The sequence below is a fragment of the Perognathus longimembris genome, chromosome 2 (genome assembly GCF_023159225.1).
Source record: "Perognathus longimembris pacificus isolate PPM17 chromosome 2, ASM2315922v1, whole genome shotgun sequence".
Taxonomy (NCBI): Eukaryota; Metazoa; Chordata; class Mammalia; order Rodentia; family Heteromyidae; genus Perognathus; species Perognathus longimembris.
In genome coordinates this window covers 102474799-102490016 of record NC_063162.1, presented here as the reverse complement: position 1 = coordinate 102490016, position 15218 = coordinate 102474799, and the positions used below count along the sequence as shown (strand labels likewise).

At 44.8% G+C, this 15218-nt stretch overlaps 1 protein-coding gene across 1 annotated transcript in view; it reads right to left on the bottom strand.

Moving 5' to 3' along the window:
- Atxn7l1 (ataxin 7 like 1) overlaps positions 1-15218 on the bottom strand; it is a 237979-nt gene that overhangs the window by 47536 nt on the left and 175225 nt on the right. The gene's annotated exons all lie outside the window — the stretch shown is intronic.

Here is a 15218-nt window from a genome sequence, read left to right as displayed (position 1 = left end):
TAAACATGCCCCCAAACTTTGTACATCTGTTCAGGAAAGAATCTCAAAACCTAAAAAGACATTTCCAGAAGTTTCTAGTCCTGTCAGGCTCTCTTGTGCCCTGAATCTAATGAGTGCTCAATTAATATGCATTGAGGAAATAAATGAAATTATAATAGATGTCCTGAGGCAAGAACAAGAGATCACACATCTGGATGGACTGTGATAATGGAAGAGATGAGAGGTGAAGATGGCAGATCACATTTTCCCTGCATCCCAAAGTGGTCTCAGGCTTTTCTCCTTGGTCAAATGTTTCTGAATGCTATATCTGGCACCTGACCTAGTAGAAGAAAGCCAGAGCACCCCTGACTATCGGCAATTGGAGTCGAGGGGGTCTCTCAATGCTCTCTGATGCTAATAGTCTGCCAGGCTGTCTCAAAGCAGACAGATTCTAGATGAAATCAGAATTGTGTGGCAGGAGTGGACTTTTGAGGGTATTGTTTGGGTCTTTTCGCCTGCTCAGTCTTCACATACTGTCTAACCAGAAGAACCTTATGGGGTGATTTTTTTTCTTCATTGACTCGGAGTAGACCTTGTATATATGCTTAGTTCCCAGAAGCCATCCCACTAAAGGTTTGAAAACTAAGAGCTAGTCCTAAAGCCTTAGTTTGGGTGCTGTATAAAATTCATAGATGAGAGCTGGGAGAACTGGGCTCAGCTCCTACTACCCCACAGGATAGGTAGATAACCTTGAGCTCACCACTTAAGCCTTCTAGGTTTTCATGTCCCAATGAAATGGGTCCCTAGGTGGCTTCTAAGGCCTCTTCCTACTCCATTACCATGAACACAAGAGGTACCTATATGTGCTCCTTCTTTTCTCATTCCTCATGATGCCTAGATGTTATAGCAATAATTACAGCCGAAATGTTAAAATATTTCACTTGGGCAAGTTCTTCCTTGGAGGAATTCATCCTTTGTAAAATTGAGCTGATGTGTTACAATCCCTGTGAGACAGATGGGAAGCAGCTAGGCGAGACCACCCTTCTCACAGCTGAGTGGGCTAAAGGAGACCCAAAGAAGCCAGGTGACTGCTAGGGTCTTTTCCAAGGTCAAGGCCAAGGGCTACTTGGGCATGAAACCAGCTACGTCTCAGGAAGATAGGAAGTAGAGTATACGATGAACAAGATTTGAAACCAGAAAACTAGGAAACCAAGAATTTAGAATCCGGGCTGGGGATATGGCCTAGTGGCAAGAGTGCTTGCCTCCTATACTTGAAGCCCTGGGTTCAATTCCCCGGCACCACATATATAGAAAACGGCCAGAAGTGGCGCTGTGGCTCAAGTGGCAGAGTGCTAGCCTTGAGCAAAAGGAAGCCAGGGACAGTGCTCAGGCCCTGAGTCCAAGGCCCAGGACTGGCCAAAAAAAAAAAAAAAGAATTTAGAATCACTGAAGGTTCAAACTGGGTCTTCAAAAAAATCAACTAGAAGTTTGCCAGGTGTTGGTGGCTCACATTTGTAATCCTAGTTACTGGAGAGTCTGGGATCTGTAGGATCATGGTGCAAGGCCAGCCCAGGAAACACATCTGATTGACACTTCTTTGGCCTACTCGTTCTACAAATAATCAGAAAAGGCAGGGCTGGAGGCATGGCTCAAGTAGTAGCATGCCAACCAAGCAAGCTGAGGCCCTGAGTTCAAACATTTGGTATCAGAAAAAAAAGAAAGAAAGAAAAAGAAAATGAACTTCTCAGGATCTCTTTTATGAGATTAGGTTATCAGTTACCAAACCTACAAGACAAAGCTATCTGGTGGTTGAGACTAGTACCAACTCTCTTGCTTCAAGTCTATAGTTCTTTCTGCCCTTCAGAAATGTTTTGTTTAGCTGTATCTGTTTTGGCAGACGTTTCTGATCTAAAATATGACTGATTTTTATTATAACTCTTTCAGATTTGGGGGGGAGTCTTCACCACTCATTTGCTATTATTATTGCTCAGACCTGGTTGGGGTATATGGAAATATTACTCAGTAGCCTTAATAACAAAGATGAACTTTATTTTGCTAAACTAGGGGTTAAAATTATGCCAGAAATAAAAATTAAATAAAAAAATTAAAAGGAAGGATGGACTAGGGGTGTGTGTGTGTGTGTGTGTGTGTGTGTGTGCGCGCGCGCGCACGCACGCTTCTACTGGGGCTTGAACTCAGGGTCAAGGTACTCTCCTTTAGCTTTTTCATTCAAGGCTATTGCTCTACCACTTATGGATTTTTTTTGTAATTAATTGGAGATATGAGTCTTAAGGATTTTTCTGCCCAGGTTGGCTTTGAACTGCAATCCTCAGATCTCAGCTTCCTAAGTGAGCCACTGGTGCGGGCTTGGACTGGGGATTTTAAAACCATCTTTCCAGAAAATTTTGGTTCATGATTCTGGCCAACTCATCCCTTTTTTTTTTCCTTGGGCTTTAATTTTATCTCCATAAATCCTTCTTTAAGGGCCAATTGAAAGAACAAGTTACTTATGAGAATATTCATTAAATCATGAACATAGACCTCTGCCCTTAATGATTTGGGGGGGGAGGGGTGTAGTTTAATGTGTGATTTTATACTGTCCTAGCCCAAAGCAGTATTATTTCCTACTTGTGAAACTTGTTCTGATAGGAACTCTCAAGAGGTCCGCATTTCCCTTTCCTGACCCGTGGAAACAAGTCTGCCCCCTACTGGTGCAGATGAGAAAGGCTATGGAAGAATTGAAGTGGTAGAACTAATAGGGTCAGTGGTTAGAGCCTCACTCAGGATAATCAGTAGCTAAGTTTTTGAAATGGCAAAGTGGCAGATTTTACAAGAAGACTCCATTCCTACACAATCTGGTTCTTGAGCATGTAAAGCACCTGTCTTTAGATGACTTACACAATTGGTGGAGAGCTAGGCTAGCTGGTGATGAAAGATGGTAGGGCTTTTATTTCTTATTAAAAACAAAACAACAATATTGCTTTGAAGCTGAGTGTTGGTAGCTTATATCTGTAATCCTAGCTACTCAGGAGGCTGAGATCTGAGGACTGTGGTTCAAAGCCAGCCAAGGAAGGAAAATCTGTGAGACTCTTATTGCCAATTAACCACCAAATATCTGGAAATCTGTTGAGCTGTGGCTCAAGTGGTAGAGTGCTAGCCACTGTCTTCAGGGACAGTGCTCAGTCTCTGAGTTCAAGATTCAGGACTAGAACAAAACAAACAAAATACACAATAAAACAAAACAAAAAACATTGCGTGTAGGTGAATTTCTCTGGGTTTAGCTTTCCGAATGTATATTACAGCCATACCAGGTTGTATATTACAACCTGGCATACTTTGGGTTTAATCCTTTCTCTCATGCATTGGTCAAGTATCTACCTTTGGTAGATATCTACAATTATTTTAATTCCATTTGCCATGTCCAGAGTTTATAGAACATTATATTACTCAGTCAATGTTAAAATATTTTTAAAACTAGAGAAATTTTAGATAAAAGGGCATTTCCCTTTAAATTTTTCTCAATCATTGTAAATGTTCATAACTGTATTAACAAAACTGTAATCAATTGGTACTTTCGACTATTCTTTCTCAAACAACATTATTCTATGTATACATGTCTAATTCCCACATATTTGCCACTTTAAACAGGTAATAGTCATTACCAAGTTATTTTCTTGCCACCTAGAATTTTTAAAAGCTAGTTTACAAAATGATTTAGAATTATTTTAGAGTAAGAGTCTTCAACATTTCATAACTCTTGGGACAACACAATTTTTCCCTGCCTATGTGATACAAAGTCCAAACAAACTATTGTGCTAATGTTAAATATAAGAACCACTCACCTACTGAAGAAAAATCAGAAAACCACAGTTAGCATGCTACACAGATTTACTATCAACACATCAATAACAATCCTAGTGAATGATGTCAGATCTCTGTACCTTCCCCATCCTGTCCTTTAGTCACCAGTAATAAAAGTTCATTAAGATTGGTCCTAGAGCTTGAACTCTGAGCTTTTTTTTTCCTCGAAGGCTAGTAGTCTACCACCTGAGCCACAGCTCCAATTCTGGCTTTTTGGTGGTTATTTGGAGATAAGAGTCTCATGAATTGTCCTGCTGGAGTTGGCTTTAAAACTCCAGATCTCAGCCTCCTGAGGAGCTAGGATTACAGGCATGAGCCACTGGTACCAGGCTTCAATTAAAAGCTTTCTGGGGCTGGGGATATGGCCTAGTGGCAAGAGTGCTTGCCTCGTATACATGAAGCCCTAGGTTCGATTCCCCAGCACCACATATACAGAAAATGGCCAGAAGTGGCGCTGCGGCTCAAGTGGCAGAATGCTAGCCTTGAGCAAAAAGAAGCCAGGGACAGTGCTCAGGCCCTGAGTCCAAGGCCCAGGACTGGCAAAAAAAAAAAAAAAAAAAGCTTTCTATGTTTTTGGCACTCTGCTATACACTTGATTGACTTTATAGCATTTAATTCCTGCAACTCCTTAAAAAATGTTCTGTTGGGGTTGGGGATATGGCCTAGTGGCAAAAGTGCTTGCCTCGTATACATGAAGCCCTGGGTTCGATTCCCCAGTACCACATATATAGAAAATGGCCAGAGGTGGCGCTGTGGCTCAAGTGGCAGAGTGCTAGCCTTGAGCAAAAAGAAGCCAGGGACAGTGCTCAGGCCCTGAGTCCAAGCCCCAGGACTAGCAAAAAAAAAAAAAGAAAGAAATGTTCTGTTAGTCTTTCTATTCCACAGATGGGGAAAGTGCGGCTTATAGATAGAAGTTTGTCACTGAGCTGGGCAATACTAGATCTAGGAATGTCTTCAGAGCTCATGTCTTCATTCTGAGCTCTCCTACCTTGATCTTCGAAGACATAGCTGTGGACAAGGAGAACCTAGAAGAGCCCTTTGGAGAGCCCCTTCCCATTGACTATTGCATTTTAGCAAATCACCCAACTCCCCCACAGAAAGGAAAGAAAGTGTTCCCGTGCTGCAGCCTGAGATCTCAATCCAAGACCTCAATCAAGTCCTAGGACCAAAGACACAATGAACCAAATCCTTGTGCTTTGTTTCATTTCTACTGTAGGAAGTCCAGGCCAACCCTCAGAAGTTGTCTGTTTCAAGATCACTTACCTCACCCTGTACTGCCTGCACCTCAGGGTGCCACTCCCAGGGGGCAATCCTGGGCATCGACTAAACTGGAGGTTCACAAACACCAGCTCTCCACATTCTAAGTCTGTTAAGAAAGAGAGTCCTGCTGTCTTCACAATTCTCTCCCTTCCTCTTGTAAGAAAAACCCAGGAGGTTCTCAGGCTGTTCCACCTCACTAGACCTACCCTTTCCCGTGCCTTTATTCACTGAGATATTTTCATACTCATAGTGTCACTGCCCTGGATGTCATCCTCAGCACAGACGTCTCCTGGATGGCTGAGTTGGCTGCAGACATCCAGAGTGGCTCCTGGTACCATTTTTAGAAAGCACTTGTTGGGAATTTTCCAATACTGTTTTTAAGGGACCCAAGCCTTCTTCGTAGACTTTGAGCACCAGTCACCTGTGACCTATCACAGTTGTATAAGCAAACTTGGGCTGGAGCCAGTACTTGGCCTACTCATTTGACAGTGCTGAGTCTCCTTCGGCACCCACCCAGGGGGCAGGTGCTTGACAAGTCATTAGCCAGGTTCTATCTCATCAGTAGATACTATCTGCTTTAGCAGCTGACATCAAGATACTTCCCAGGAAGGACCTTGAATTCCAAGAGACCTTGCTCCAAAAGCAAACTGGAATGGGAGGGGGAAGAGGCAGGGCAGGGACTAGGAGCCATGCTAGGCATGCCTGGCAACTGCTCTGTAAGGCAGGCATTCCTTTAGTCTGCTTAGGAGGGAATGCATTCAGATCAATGTACTCAAAGTCATAAGCTGTGCACAGTGGCTAGAATCTGGGCAGTAGTCTTCCCTAAATGCATAGTTAGGCACTCACTAGAGCACCATAGTGGTTAGAGGGAGGGGGCACTGAATCCGCTTACATCAGCAAGGAGGAAATAAAGACAGGAAAACCAAGGGACTGAGGCAGGCAAGGAATGGAAGGCAGAGCCAAGTACTTCTTGCGTCAGGGTTGCCTGTGAGATTTTTTTGAAGTGTTCCACCTCCCCCCTCCCCCCACTAGAGTACTTCCTTAAAAGACATCAGGACTTGAGAAACTGGGGAAGTGTTCTTCAAAGAATAAGCTGCTTGTCCCCAATTGACTTGTATTCTCACCCCTACCTACTGCTGGACAAAACCAGCTATCTAGTAGTACAAATGGCAGTGCAGACAAGTGGCCCACACTGCTCCTGCCAGCTCAGTTCCCCAAACCCTGGGCTCCAGGTTGGTTTCCCAGCTGTCTGGTCACCAAATACCCATTTATGTAGCACTTCTTGAGTGCCTAGTGTGTATCAGGCACTGTGCAAGCTACTTTCTGCTTGCTGACTGGTGTAATCTACTCATCCACTGTGCAAAGTGGGTTTGAGAATTTTACAGCTGGAGAAAGCAGAGCTTATGAAACAAACAAGAAGTTTCTTCCTTCATTGAAGTTTTCTTTTGTCTTGTTTGCTTGTTTATCTGTTTTGAGGGAGTAAAGGGGGCACAGAAATGAAGGAACAAAGAGTGAACGAATGTACTCACTAGACAGTACGTTGAAAAATAACCATACAGCTTGGGGTGGGGATGGGGGGAGAAAAACTAGGAGAGAGCAAGGGAAGGGGTGACACAGTCCAAAAAGAAATGTGCTCTTTACCTGACTTATATAACTGTAACCCCTCTGTATATCACCTTTACAGTAACATTTTTTTAAAGAAGAGGACTTTTTTAAAGATATTAATACATTTGGAAATTAGGGGGACAAAAAGGATTATGAAACAAGACCAAGCCTTCAGCAGTTGGGAGGAAGGAGAGCCCAGGCTTGCATTGCCCTTCTCGCCATGCTACTTTGCTCTGATGCGCCTTTCTGCTGCACTTTAGAAAGGCAAGCTCCCTGGTGGGTCTGAAGAAAGCGTTTCTCATTTTCAGAGCTGCCCTGGGACACATCTGTGCAGCCTGATAATGCACGATCCTCTTATCTTGGTAGCAATCCTCCTCCCACCTGCCCTTCTATTGGTTTAGACTAAGGTGCAAATTCCTGGCATCAACCGAGGTTGAGGAGGACCTGGGGAGTCCCGGGGATTTTCCAGGGCCTGAAACGTTTTCACCAGCCTCTAGGGATGACCTAGCCAGACACTTAGCCTAGCTAGAAGGAAAACCCACAAGAAACAAGCATATGAATACATGGCCAGGAGAGGGGGGCTTTTAAAGGATTACATTTTTTTTCTGATGATAATAACAGGAACCAAAAAAGCATTTATAACCTTTGATCTAGTAATGTGGTAATGTTAGTTTGAAAAAACAGACCTCAAGGAAATAACTCAAAAGAAAAGTTCAAAGATATTCTCAGCAGCACTGTTTATGGTAATAAAAATACTACAAACAACCTGAATAATCTAGAGTAAGACCATCGAAAATGACAAGTATGAAGGAGATCTCAATCTAAGGAAATGTATAAGGGAAATAGCACCCCTGAGGTCACAGGAAAATATCACAAATATGATGGCAACACTAATCACCACTTTCTTAAAACACTTAATATAAATATGAAGATGAGGGAAAAGAAGGAAGGATACATAGTAGATGGCTTAATAGGCTCTGTTTTTGTGTAAGCCACTCAAGGCCACATAAGGAAAAAAGAAACAGACAAACTGCAAAAGCACCAGCATACTCTTTAAACAGAAAGGGCAAAGGAGAGGAAACAGGTGCAAACACAAGTTAGGAAGGAGAGAGAAACACGAGTTAAGTTAAACCTCTTCATTCATTTTTTAAAAAGTATTTCCTAGGCAACTCCCTCATGCCAGGCCCTGGCATATGCAGCATGGGGTGTTGACACCGTCACTGCTAGACTAATCAGAGTGTTCCTTGGGGTGGGGACAGCAACCTCCAGAGCCCTGGCTGACCATTGTATTTGTCACTGTGAGTGGCTGGAGGACAGACTGGGCTCTCTGAAGGAAGCTCTGCCTGGAGGACCAGAAGGGAGGACACCTACACCTACCTCCCTGAATCCCTCCACCTACATCCAGAGCTGTGGTCCTCTAAAAAACACTAAGCTCTTCATTGCTCCAGCTGCTCCCCTGAGTCTCAACCTCCTACCCTGGTGGATCTAACATGGACCTCTACCTGCAAGAAATGAACATTCTCCATTGGTGGAATCCCACTAGCAACTGTCAAAGAGAATCTGTACAAGTCACAGTAGTGTTAACAGAAGGAGCTGTGGCTTTGGTGAAAATCGGTGGCTTCCAGTACACTGTTGGAACTGAATTTAAGATGGTACAGATGACATATCTCCACCCTAGGGGCACTGAGGAACAGGTACAGTCAGGCAAGATGGGAGGCTTGGGCTAGGGTATCTTTAGGGAGAAAGTACATAAAATAGTATTCCTAAAGCTAAAAGCATCAGAACAAAGCTGGGCACTGGTGTTTTAGCAGTACTGAGAACTGAGCACCAAAGTTCAAAGTCAGCCCAGGGAAAACTAATCCAAATCAGCCAAAAAAGCTGAACTGGAGGCATGACTCAAGTGGTACAGTACCAGTTGTAAGTGAAAAGGCTGAGCAAAGTATGAGGCTCTGAGTTCACACCCTGGTACTGACACAAAACAAGAAAATATCTACATAGCCTGCACCAGTGGCTCACCCATATAATAATCTATACTCACCCATATAATCTACTCAGGAGGCTGAGATCTGAGGATCAGGGCTTGAAGCCAGCCCAGTCGGGAAAGTCTTAGAGACTCTTATCTCTAATTAACCTCCAACAAGCCAGAAGTGGAACTGTGGCTCAAGTGGTAGAGCACTAGGCTTGAGCAAAAATGCTCAGGGACAGCATACCAGGTCCTGAGTTCAACCTTTGGATCTGGCACACATATACACAAGAATCTCAATAACTGGACTCAGACCTCCCAAGACTGTCTTGTGGCACCACTAGTGGCCCTTTCCCAAATGCCTTACATACATATATAAAAGTTCTATCTGTCACAGGGTAGGCAGGCCCTCTATGCCCCACAGAGGGGAATGCTGGAGGTAGGAAGCAGAGGAAGTTGCAGGTTTTACATCAAGATTCAGAGGGCAACTGGTGCTCCTGTTCTTCTGTGATAGCAGGGCGAGGCCCCTCAAATCAATCTATGTAGCTTTTTTTTGTCAGTCATGAGACTTGAACTTAGGCACTGGGCACTGTCCCTGAGTTATTCTTGCTCAGGTTGAGTGCTGTACTACTTGAGCCACAGCTCCACTTCCTGTTTTCTGGTGGCTAATTGGAGATAACAGTCTCATGGACTTTTCCTGCCCAGGCTGGCTTTGAACCATGATACTCAGATCTCAGCCTCGAGAGCAGCTAGGATTACAGGCATGAGCCACCAGCTTCAAATCTATCTATCTATCTATCTATCTATCTATCTATCTATCTATCTATCTATCTATATATTTTTTTTTTTGGCCAGTCCTGGGCCTTGGACTCAGGGCCTGAGTACTGTCCCTGGCTTCTTCTCGCTCAAGGCTAGCACTCTGCCACTTGAGCCACAGCGCCACTTCTGGCCGTTTTCTGCATATGTGGTGCTTGGGAATCGAACCTAGGGCCTCGTGTATCCGAGGCAGGCACTCTTGCCACTAGGCTATATCCCCAGCCCTCAAATCTATATTTTAAAGGCAGGTTCTAAGGTGATTTTTATGCTCCACTAACTTTGGGAGCCACTGGAAATATGGACCAAACACCACTGTCTCTGGAATCAGAAAGATCTGGGCTCAAATCCCAGCTCTGTCACTCATTAGCTTTGTGACTTGAGCAAGTAACTTAACCCCCTGAACTCCAGTCTCCTGATCTGCAAAAGAAGACAATGATAGGCAATGACATGATAGAGTACAATTGGGCAAGAATTCATAGGGCACCCTGAGTTCCTTCTTAGCATATAACTATTGTTTTACTGGCCTAGGTGATCTATTCCTGGACACACCTAAAGGGCAGGTATTCTGTTCATCTTATATCCCTGGCATTTAGCAAAGGGTCACACCCTAACGAGCCCTTACTACATTTATTGGTAAACAAAGAGTGTTAAGAGGTGACTACTGCAGTGTCAACTCATACTCTGTTACTTGACATACAAAAAGGTAGGCTTTTTTTTAAATCACAGGTTGTAGCTTTCTTAGATAGAAAAAGTTCACAGCCTTCTCCTTGCACCTGGATTTAAAAAGTTTCCATTTATAAGAATCTTACAGGAGTGCACTATTTGAGGAATACAGGCTGAGGAGAAGTCATCAAAACTTTCTTCTTATCAACCTCCAATTGAGACAGTACAGGGGCCCTACTCAATAGACAGGACAAAGTCTTCCTTCAGTCTAAGCTCAGAACGTCACTCAGAGCCACTCACCGCACAGGCTGTCATGGTCCTGCAGCAGCCACTAACGGAACCATTTCTGTTCTCCTTAGAATGGCAGTTGGCAGTGGCAAACAGGAAGTTGTCTTGAAGCAGGGTGTGGTTGTGCCTGTCAACATATGCGTACAGGCACACACATCCCTCCCCCCTTTCTACTCCCTTCTTTTGGAGGAAAAAGGCTTGAGTTATTTGGGGGAAAATAAAACTTCTTGCATGATTTAAGGTGAACTATCACTTGCATACAAACACAAATCCTGGGTAGAATGGGGCCCTCAAACATCCCAGAGCTCTATCTTCCTACTGTCATTCTCTCGCTTGTGGTATTCAGTGAGGAAGTGTATGGGTATGCACGTGTGAGTGTGTGTGAGTTTTCCTCATTATTCCTCCATGGGCACACAGGAAACAAAGCTCTAGTTAGAAACCAAGCCAAACTCACTGCCAATCATCCTAGTGAGCCAGCCAGTCCACCAGTGAGCCAGCTACCGCGGTTTACTCCGAGCCCCGGTGACTCTGGGCCCACAGTGTCACACTGGACCCACGACCATCCACAAATAGAAAAGAATGAAGTTTCAAGCCATTCGTAGGACTGGAAGAGAAACCACTTGAAACATGTCTCAACACAGACTACATATAAAAATGACAAAGAAAAAACAATTTCTGAGTCTAGAAAGGCTTGAAGGATCTCTCACTTGAGCTGCACATAAATGCTGTAAGTGGGGGTGGTGAGTTGGTAGGGTTCATTAAAGCTGGTTTCCCACAGCTCTGAAAGGTGTATGATAAAAATTTCCACTCCCCTCTTTCCCAAACCCAAAGCTTGCGCCTCCACAAGGGCTGTCCAAAATAGCCTGGTCCTCAACCCAGCCTCCTACTCCTGACTCTGCGACGCAGCTGCTCACCCCACTGCACGCCTCAACCCTGTCCCTGCTCCAGCTCCTGCCCACAGACCAAGGGCCTTGTCTACGCTAAAGCTCATCTCAGCACAGGCATCTTGGGCTGCCAGCATGCTCGGCCTGCCAGGCTCTGGTCTTCCGTGACCTGTGCCCAGTCCCACACCACCCTGGGTGGTGACCGTGCCCTGCACTCACACTTACACATCCCAGGGAGGCAGCTTTGCTGTTTGGATAGGGAGGCTGAGCCAGCGACATGCTGGGCAAGGCCACTCGTGCTAGTAGACGTTTCCTGGCTCCTGGCTGCGGGCCCTGGCCAGTCAGAACGCACCACTTCCCCTTTAAGAGAGCACGCCCAGATGAGATTAAGGAAAGGCAGAAAGAAAAGCCCGGAACAGTCAGGGGTGTATCCAGAGTTTGGCAGATGAACTTGGGTTTTCCTGAACTGCGCGCACACACACACACACACACACACACACACACACACACACACACACACACACGATGCAGTTACAAGCAGGGTTTCCTAGATGCTCATGAGAGCTGGCGCTGTAAGTGGAGGGCAGGGGAGAGGGGCAGGAGGACCTCTCCGCTGCCCCCAGGATGGTGGCCACACTCCAGCTGTGTGGGATCTGGCTCTTAAAGCTGCTGCCACCTCTGCCTGGGTCCTGGGTGCCCTGAAGATGCCTCTGGTTTCTCTGCTCCCTCTTCCACCTGGGTCTGCCCATCCTGAGAGGCAGCACCCCACTTCAATACCCCACACTGTGCTCTGGAGAGACCAGAGAGATAATTATGATCCGAAAATCCTTTTGTGGGATATTTTCACTATTGATTTCATCAAGGACTTCTGATTCATTCTAGATATCTAGAAAGTTTATTTCCTGATTGTGGCAAAGGACAGCAGATTGGGGGTGGGGGCAGTAGGTCAAAGGGTCCTCCAGTTTGCAAATGGCTGCATACGATTTCATGCACATGGAATATGCAGAATACACAAATTCAGTGAGTCAGAAAGCAGATTAGTGGTTGTTAGGGGTTGGCTAGGAAGACCCAAGAGTAAGCAGTGACTGTGTAATTGTCTTGGGTCCCTCTTGGGGGTAATGATTACAAAGTAAGGTGAATGTAAATACCATTGAATTGTGTGCATTTTAATAGAATCAAACCTAGGGCACAAGCTCTACCACTGAGCTACGCCTGCAACCCTGTATCTTTTGAAATGGTTAAATTTCTGTTACATGAATTTCATCTCAATTGATAAGAGAAAAATAGGGCTAGAGGTGTTGCTCAGCAGCAGAACCCAGGCCTTAGGTTGGATCCCCAGCACCACAAACAAACAGAATAGTAACAATGGCAAAACAGCTCCTGTGTTTCATTCAACATTAGTTTGTAAAATCTGGTGTTTATCTGAGTTGTATGTGCATTTTTTTCTTCTTTTTTTTTTTTCGGGGGGGGGGGGCGGTCAAGGAAAAGTAAAAGCAAATCTCTGACGATGACCCTCCCAGAGAATCTCAGTTCAGGGGTGGGAGTTGGGTGGGATTACCGCAAATGATTTTCCATAAACCAGGCAGCCGGCTGGCTTGTATAAGGCAGGCCCCCCAGGGACCATCCCTTTCACAGCTTGACAGTGTAACCAAAGCCAGACTCAGCAAGTCTCTGGGAGAATTATTCAGGGACAAAATGACTTTGGACCTCTGGGTTCTTGACTTCCTTTACTGCTCTTGTAGACAGAGCTTTTTCTCAGAATTAGGGAGAATTAATCAATTTCCAAGGGTGGGGGGAAGTTTGCTAGTCAGTGTCTACCACTCATTTTCTGGGATAGCATCAGTGTGGACAATGAGATATGAGCCACCCACCCACCCACATCAGCTTGTTTTCTGGGTCATTCGCATGCAACTTTAGCTGGAGAGAGAATGCTCTCAAGGGGTGGGCTGGGAGCCTTGTTCTCCAGATCTTAGGCTGGCAGGTCCTAAGCACCTTTCTCCCTCCCTGGAGACTGCTGCAATGCTCAGCAGACATAGATGAAAGGGCAGGCCATGAGGTCGAGGAGTTTGAATCTTCGAAGAGACAAGAGTCAATACCTGTGGGCTGGGAATATGGCCTAGTGGCAAGAGTGCTAGCCTTACATACATGAAGTCCTGGGTTCGATTCCCCAGCACCACATACACAGAAAACAGCCAGAAGTGGCAATGTGGCTCAAGTGGCAGAGTGCCAGCCTTGAGCAATAAGAAGCCAGGGACAGTGCTCAGGCCCTGAGTCCAAGCCCCAGGACTGGCCAAAAAAAAAAAAAAAAAAAAAAAAAAGAGTCAATACCTTTCCTAGTACCTGTGCTAAAGTTCCAAGAGGACCTGCCCTGCTGGGCAGAGCTGGAAGCTTCTCCAGGGGCCAGCTCTCCAAGAGCACTCCAGTCCTTCTGGGGTTCAGCCCAGCCTTTCTCAGTCCTACTATTCTCTCTCCTCACCTTGGGTGCCTCTGTTATAGCCAGGTGGCCCACATTCTCAGCCAACAGGTGGCTTAAGATAATAAGATGCAAAACTGTAGAGTCGAGTCTTTGAGGAGCAGCAAGTTTAGAAACATAACTAAATAAAAAACCGGGCAGGGGCAGCCCAATTCAAACACGTGCAAGGACTTGAATAGACATTTCTCCAAAGATGTTATACAAATGGCTAACAAAAGCATATGAAAAGACACTCTTCCTCATTAGTCATTAGGGAAATTCAAATAAAAACCACAAGGACCACTTTATGCACGCTAGGAAGGCTATTTAAAACAAGGATGAATGACAGGAAAGTAAAACAGGCTCTGCTGGGGGCTGGATAGCAATGGGAGGAGGGAGGGTAATGAGGATGAATAAAGGTAAATGAGAGTGGATGTAGCTAAAGGAGTTGATTCACATGTATGAAAATAGTACAGTGAAACCTGTTGAAATGGCTTTAAGGAGAGGAGAAAGGTAAGGGACAGTTACTGAGGGAGGTAAGGTTGATAGGAATATGCTGTAGTCCATGTATTTCCACATGTGTGGAAATATCATAATGCACTACTCCACACACTAATGTATGCTAACAAAAAATTGTTACATGAAAATGGCAAGAGTTTGTGAGGATGTGGATAATAGTCAACCTTTGTGCATTGCTGTTGGGAATGTAAAATGGTGCAGCCACTATAGAAACAGAACACTTACTACATTAAAAATGAACTATACAACTTGTGGGTGGGGACAAGAGGGAAAAACTGAGAGAGCAAGGGAAGGGGTGACATTGTCCCAAAAGAAATGTAGTCTTTACTTGACTTATGTAACTGTAACCCTTCTGTACATCACCTTTACCATAATTTTTTTTAAAGAAACAGAACATTTGTTCCCCAAAATACTGAAAATAGGCCGGAGCTAGTGGCTCCTGCCTGCAATCCTAGTTACTCAGGAGGCTGAGATCTGAGGATTGTGGTTCAAAGCCACTTGGGGCAGAAAGTCTGCAAGTCTTACCTCCAATTAACACTAAAAAAGCTGAAAGCAGAACTGTGGCTTAAGTGGTAGACTACCAACTTTGAGTGAAAAAGCTAAGGAACAGTACCCAGGCCCTGAGTTCAAGCCCCAGGACTAGTACATGCACGTGCATGCACACACACAGAATTGCTGAGCTGGGCACAGGTGGCTCACACATGTAACCCTAACTACTTAGGAGACTGAGATCCAAAGGTTCACAGTTTGGAGCTACCCAAGGCAGCAGAAAAGTCCATGAGACAACATCTCCAAAATAAACAGCAAAAGCCAGCAGAGCCCCAGCCAAGTAAGCAAATACCCTAAGTTCAAACCCAGGTACCAGGATAAAAAAAAATAGAATTAGGATATGATATAGCAAGTTCACTTCTGGGGCATATACCCACAA